Raw genomic sequence first — 7,928 nt, 5'->3', positions numbered from 1 at the left:
ACAATCTGCTTAACTCTGTGCTGCTCATGTGACAACTGTACTCCGCTTCCAGATCGTACTTAGGCTGCTGCTCATTCGTGTACTGCTCAATTATTTTGTCGGTCCCTAGAGCAGTGTCTTTGGAACACTAGAGGTGTGTGGTTCCTGTTGGAAGAACTGTTGCTTAAACTGAAATTTGTTTAGAACTTAAAAGAAAATTATTTGGATTGAAATCTGCTCTGCACTTCCTGTTTCTTTTACCAAACTTACCTGGCACCATTCATATTAAAATTTGAATATCACCACTCCCTTCGCACACCCCCCCCCACCCCCACAGATTTTTAAAATTCATTCATGAGATGAAGGTATCACTAGATAGACCAGTATTTATTGCCCGTTCCCAATTGACCAGACAGCAGTTAAGAGTCAAACACCATTACTGCGGGTCTGGAGTCAGATGCAGGCCAAGACCAGGTGAGGATCAGTTTCCTTTCCTGAAGGACATTAGTGATCCAGATGGGTTTTTTCATGATAATCCTCAATGGATTCATGGCCATCATTAGATTCTTAATTTCAGAATTTTACTCAATTCAAATTCCACCATCTGCCCTGGTGGTATTTGAACCCGGGTTCCCAGAACATCTCCTGGGTCTCTGAATGATCAGTCCAGCTATCATACCATTACCACTGTTATACCTAATATATAAGTGTTAAGTTGAAACTTAAAATTTGAGTTTCAGAAAATTTTAATTCTGGCATGGTTTCAATGTTCCTTTGGAAATTATTTACCCGATTAATGCACATTTACACCCATTTTTAATTTGGGTATATTTCAATGAGATTGAGAGGATGCTTTGGCAAAAATTGACATCAGCAGTATGAGGGCAAAATTGGACATGATTTCAGCTTTAATTTCTGGGTTGCACCCAAGGCTGTGGACATGAGATTTCAGGAGCAATTGTTTTATGAAGAGCTCCCCTTTGCCAGTGGCACAATTGCTTCTGATCCATTAAAAGTATAGAGTCATAGAGAGGTACAGCATGGAAACCGACCCTTCAGTCCAACTTGTCCATGCTAACCAGATATCCTAATCTAATCTAGTCCCATTTCCCAGCACTTGGCACAACAACAGCTTTGAGTAAACATGGGATTGCAATCACCTGCTATAATTCGATCTCACTTGTATAGGACAGTCTGATGTCATTCAGTCCATTAAGTTTGTATAAGTAATTTTAATTAACCTGTTCAGAAACATTGTGATACACCACTGGAGAAGGTAGGACTTAAACCCAGACCTCATAGTTCAGAGGTAAGGACACACCATAGCACCACAGAAGCCCTTATTGAGTCTAAGCTCTTTGAAAGTAATCCAGTTACCTTGATTTCCCTAAATACCTGCAATACTTTTCTCTTCACATGTTTACCCAATTTCCTTTTGAGGACCTAGCCAAATTGTGTGTAGAGATTTTTTCTCACTTCTGTTTCTTTTGCCAATCAATTACTTTGAAGTCCCAGCTCCATAACCAGCGCTCCTTGAACATTCCAGAAGATTCCCCTGGCCTCGGAAACGCCATTAGCCATGCGGCTGATGCAGCTACCACCCCCACGCTGATTGATGATGTCACTTCTGCCCCCATCATGGCCACTCCCACAGCCACTTCTGGCCCTCACATCATCGCCGATGCCACACCCTCAGTGACTTCCGCCACCCCTACTGCCGTGTCTGCCACCACTTCCGCCCCCACCAGCGCCACTCACCTGCATTCTGCTGACACGCCCCCCACAGACCCCACTGTCACTATCCCCACCCCCCAGAACCCCGAGGGGAACACTACCCCTGCTCATGACTCTACCCCCATTCCCCCCACCATCACACCCACTCCAGGTACTGGCTCCGACCCCACTCCCAGCTCTACACCCACACCAGCTCCCAGCTCCCAGCCCTGCCGAGTTTTCACCATCCCTCCAGACCTCCCCCTCACTGAGGACGAACGATCAGTCCTCAGCAAAGGACTCACCTTCATCCCCCTCCATCCACACATCAATGAATTTAATACACGCCGTGACATCGAACAATTCTTCCGTCGCCTCCGCCTCCGAGCTTACTTTCACAATCAGGACTCCCGCCCACCTTCTGAGGACCCCTTCGCCCACCTCCAACACACTGCATCCACCTGGACACCCCGCGCTGGCCTATTACCTGCCCTCGACCTCTTCATTTCCAACTGCCGCCGGGACATTAACCGCCTCAACCTGTCGACCCCCCTCCCCCACTCCAACCTCTCACCCTCACAACGCGCAGCCCTCCAATCCCTCTGCTCCAATCCTGACCTCACCATCAAGCCAGCGGACAAAGGGGGCGCAGTGGTAGTCTGGCGCACTGACCTCTACATCGCTGAAGCCAAACGCCAACTCGAGGACACCTCTTCCTACCGCCCCCTTGACCATGACCCCACCCCCCATCACCAAACCATCATCTCCCAGACCATACAGAACCTCATCACCTCAGGAGATCTCCCACCCACAGCTTCCAACCTCATAGTCCGGGAACCCCGCACTGCCCGGTTCTACCTCCTTCCCAAGATCCACAAGCCTGACCACCCTGGCCGACCCATTGTCTCCGCATGCTCCTGCCCCACTGAACTCATCTCTACCTACCTCGACACTGTCCTATCCCCCCTAGTCCAGGAACTCCCCACATACGTTCGAGACACCACCCACGCCCTCCACCTCCTCCAAGACTTCCGTTTCCCCGGCCCCCAACACCTCATCTTCACCATGGATATCCAATCCCTCTACACCTCCATCCGCCATGACCAGGGCCTCCAAGCCCTCCGTTTTTTCCTCTCCAGACGTTCCCAACAGTACCCCTCCACCGACACTCTCATTCGTTTGGCCGAACTGGTCCTCACCCTTAACAATTTCTCCTTTGAATCCTCCCACTTCCTCCAGACCAAAGGGGTAGCCATGGGCACACGTATGGGCCCCAGCTATGCCTGTCTCTTTGTTGGCTACGTAGAGCAGTTGATCTTCCGTAATTACACCGGCACCACTCCCCACCTCTTCCTCCGCTACATTGATGACTGCATTGGCGCCACCTCGTGCTCCCGCGAGGAGGTTGAGCAATTCATCAACTTCACCAACACATTCCACCCTGACCTTAAATTTACCTGGACCATCTCTGACACCTCCCTCCCCTTCCTGGACCTCTCCATCTCCATCAGTGACGACCGACTTGACACTGACATCTTCTACAAACCCACCGACTCCCACAGCTACCTGGATTACACCTCTTCCCACCCTACCTCCTGCAAAAATGCCATCCCGTATTCCCAATTCCTCCGCCTCCGCCGTATCTGCTCCCAGGAGGAGCGGTTCCACCATAGAACACACCAGATGGCCTCCTTCTTTAGAGACCGCAATTTCCCTTCCCACGTGGTTAAAGATGCCCTCCAACGCATCTCATCCACATCCCGCACCTCCGCCCTCAGACCCAACCCCTCCAACCGCAACAAGGACAGAACGCCCCTGGTGCTCACCTTCCACCCTACCAACCTTCGCATAAACCAAATCATCCGCCGACATTTCCGCCACCTCCAAACAGACCCCACCACCAGGGATATATTTCCCTCCCCACCCCTCTCCGCCTTCCGCAAAGACCGTTCCCTCCGTGACTACCTGGTCAGGTCCACGCCCCCCTACGACCCACCCTCCCATCCTGGCACTTTCCCCTGCCACCGCAGGAACTGTAAAACCTGCGCCCACACCTCCTCCCTCACCTCCATCCAAGGCCCCAAAGGAGCTTTCCACATCCATCAAAGTTTTACCTGCACATCCACTAATATCATCTATTGTATCCGTTGCTCCCGATGCGGTCTCCTCTACATTGGGGAGACTGGACGCCTCCTAGCAGAGCGCTTTAGGGAACATCTCCGAGACACCCGCACCAATCAACCACATCGCCCAGTGGCTCAACATTTCAACTCCCCCTCCCACTCTGCCGAGGATATGGAGGTGCTGGGCCTCCTCCACCGCCGCTCCCTCACCACCAGACGCCTGGAGGAAGAACGCCTCATCTTCCGCCTCGGAACACTTCAACCCCAGGGCATCAATGTGGATTTTAACAGTTTCCTCATTTCCCCTTCCCCCACCTCATCCTAGCTTCTAACCTCCAGAAACTCGATCCCCTGACCTGTCCGGACTTGTCCGACCTGCCCAGCTCCTTTTCCACCTATCCACTCCACCCTCTCCTCCCTGACCTATCACCTTCATCTCCTTCCCCACTGACCTATTGTACTCTATGCCACTCTCTCCCCACCCCCACTCTCCTCTAGCTTATCTCTCCACGCTTCAGGCTCTCTGCCTTTATTCCTGATGAAGGGCTTTTGCCCGAAACGTCGATTTTGCCTGTCCTCGGATGCTGCCTGAATTGCTGTGCTCTTCCAGCACCACTGATCCAGAATCTGGTTTCCAGCATCTGCAGTCATTGTTTTTACCTAATTACTTTGAAGTTGTCTTTTCCAAAGAGAACAATTTTAGCCATATTTACTTACATTTATTTCCTAATTGAGGAATAGCTGATCAGACCTATGTGTTCTGAAGGGCAAACAATATCAAGACAGTTGTTGCTTCAATGAATGTTTTATGATAACAGTATGACCTCATTTAATTTGTGTTTTATCAGTCTGCTACTTTTCATTGCAGCCAAAAATTAGGCTGATGATTTAATAGATTTATCTGTAGCAACTGTCTTGATCAGCATCCTTCAGGTAAATTCACTTAAGTAGACTGCCTCATGGTTTCTCGGTCCAATATAATTATTTTACAGCCACTATATTAAACAACATCTGGCTAAAAGTTCTGTTTAACTGTGCATCTGGCTGAATTGACTTTTATTTTGTTGCCATTTCTTCCATTTTGCTGTCCTTTACAAATCTTGAGATTTTGCGACTAATGTTACCTTTAGTTGAGTGATTCTTAACTATTGGAAGTGATACGGGATCCAAATCTGAACCAATGTCCAACACCATCATTGACAATAATGGTATGACAGACAAAGGGCCTGTATACTCCTTTTATAGAACTCACCACAATGTTTCATGTAGTCGGCCAGGATGGAATTTGAATCATACTAGCTAGAATGGGGTGTCCTCCAAGGTTCCCTACCATTCACCAAACCATGAGCAAAGATCAGAAAGGTCAGGTCAAGCAGGGGGAAGCTCACTCAAAACTTCCCTATCCAAATTGACGATAAGCCAAATGTGTTTTCGCACTGATCCCGTTCTCTACTTTCTTCCATGTAATGTTTCAGACAGTGTAAGGAAACTGGAGTGGGGGAATCTATGTTGGCTTATGAACTGGTGGTAGTCTGTTCAATGTAGGCAACTGTGAGCACAGACTACACCATGGAATAGCTTCTTGTGAAACTCCTGGTTGCTGACGATGGCACCTTTCTGGCACACACTGAGCAGGCTGTGTTGTTCCTTGTAAATAGAGGTTTCTCTGAGGCGTCTGTGCTTTTGCCTAAACTTATGCCACTGTTAACAGGAGCATAGGAAATTGACTGTCTAAGGTGAATAGTGCCTTAACTATCTCTCTCAAACCTCAAGAATAGAGTAGTTAGCATTTCCTCTCTTTTTTATATGGGTTAGAGCATTTTATATGGGTACTTGTACAGAAAACAAATGCACCTGCTGGAAAATTTTGACAACATTTAATACATCATGAGCATCAAATGGCAGTACTATACCCCAAACAACGAAATCCTCAATAAACCTAAAATACCCATTGTTGAATGCATTTTCTTAGAATGTCAACTGAATGGCAGATGATTTGCTTTGTGGTGAAGTGTGCTCTGGTAAGCAAGATCAAACTTCACCTTGTAAATGCTTCACAGATTAGCTGAAAATGGCCCTCTCTAACAATTGACAACTACCAGACAAGCAATCTCCAACTCTAGAATAAATAGACTGCTAAAGAAAGTCATAGGCAACAGGAGGAGTCTTCTGGTATCAGAGCCCTTCCAATACAGGGGTTTGTGTGGCCACCTGATGAAGAATCAGCAGATCAAGAATTCTCAGTCAGTGGTAATGTCAATAACAACAGAGATAAGCCTTCCCATAATCTGTGCTTGGGAAGAAAGTATTATTATTACCATCAGACAAAGGAGCAACATTGTATTCCACAATCACCCTGATGCTTCATAAGCTTCATAGCAAATACTAACAAAATGGCTCTGAAGGTTCAGATATTTATAAATAAACATTCTGCATTGCTATTTGTGGCTTTGTTATTTCCATGCTTTGTCAAGCATTTGTTTGAGAACCCTTAACACTGTATTAGTATTATTTCCAAATTTTAGTGTAATCCATTTTGCAGATTTTATTTTAAAATATTTATGTTGCAATAAGTACAGATACTTAAGTACAATCTTGATCTTATTCATTTTGAATAAAAATAGTTTTGATTGTTTGTTTGGTAAGATGAGGCATGAAATTAACTTGCTGAGATACCTTAAATTCTTTCCAGGCTATTTCTCAGAATAAAACGTTTCCAGCATGGGCAGGCAGCTATGTCCAGTTCCAGTCAGTCTGTTCTATGGGTCATTTCATTAACACCTGTTTTTAGATTTATGCATCTCTGACTGACAGAAATAATTGGGGGTTAAAAGCTTTACAGTCAGGTTGGCATAACCTGCATAATATGAACTATTTAGCGATAACAGGGACATTTCTCCCACCTGTTTAATAAATGTTATTGTTACTCTGATATATTAAAGACTGATGTCACCAGTACAAGGATGAAGTTAACCCTTTTGCTATAGAATATAGTAATTCCATTATGGTAATATTAAAACCATCAAGCCTTACAATGCAGTCAAGCTGCATTAAGAAAATTGTATCTGGTTCATTGTTAGAGTTATTAATAATAATTAATTCCACTTCATTGTTCTCTTTGGAGAGCTCTGTTCTTCCCTCTGCTTCAAACGATATAAGCCCATAATATCTCATAGTGCACAAAGAGGCCATTCAGCCCATTGTATTGGCTGACTAAAAGAGAAATGTTTATTCACTTTTCATTGAAAAGGTGTACTGCTTTTAACTTCCTTTACAGAGAGAGGTTTTTTTATTAGTAAGAACTTGCAGATACATTCTCGAGAGTGTGAACTCCCTGCAGACCTTCAAAAGAGAATTGTTTAAGTGGAAGGCATCTCAGGTTACAGCAGGTAGGTGGGTCAACTGATGGCAAACATCAATGACCATGACTTCCTGAAGTTTGATTAATCATCTTTAGGTTAAAAAGGAATGTCACAAAAACGTTGATCCTGCATTTCCCTGCAGCGTTTTTTTTTCTCCTCGTTTTGTCTCTTCCAGGAGAATTTGTGACTAGGGAAAGGTGACGGAGGAATGCTGAGGGATTTGTGAGGTGCTGATGGGACTAGATTGATAGATCAGTTCGTCTTTTTGTCTTTTTTGCGTGTTTGTATCTTCAGCTATGCCTTGTGGCATTTAAGTTCCAACAACTTGCTGCATATCTTAAAAAAAAAAATTCCTCTTCCCTCTCTCTTCAATCTCAGTGCTCATTTTAGGTTAATGAACTCTCCAAGGACTCCTGGTATAACTGCTTAAATTGTTTCCCCAAGGAAATTTCAGGCTACTGTTTTTAATGTCCTTTTCATGATCTGTCATCCTAATCCAAACACTGCATCCTAATGCCTTACCATTAGTTTGCAAAGTCGATTATAATATTATTTGTTCTTGTACTCTTGCATAAGTTTATGGCTGTCTGTTTGCATAATTTAAAAGTTGTCTAGTGTTGAGAGCTGGAAGATTCCAGCATTAATGCTTTAGCTATGCAGTGATAATATTGAAGGTGTGGGTTTTGTTTGAAGTTGTGATATAAATATTACAGTTGTGTTCAATGCCTCTGGGTTAGGAAGTAGGCAACTG

This window comes from Chiloscyllium plagiosum, unplaced genomic scaffold (assembly GCF_037043375.1).
Source record: "Chiloscyllium plagiosum isolate Xiang-an unplaced genomic scaffold, Cpla_swu_hap1 HiC_scaffold_15, whole genome shotgun sequence".
NCBI classification, from domain to species: domain Eukaryota; kingdom Metazoa; phylum Chordata; class Chondrichthyes; order Orectolobiformes; family Hemiscylliidae; genus Chiloscyllium; species Chiloscyllium plagiosum.
Note: the sequence above shows the minus strand (reverse complement) of the source record.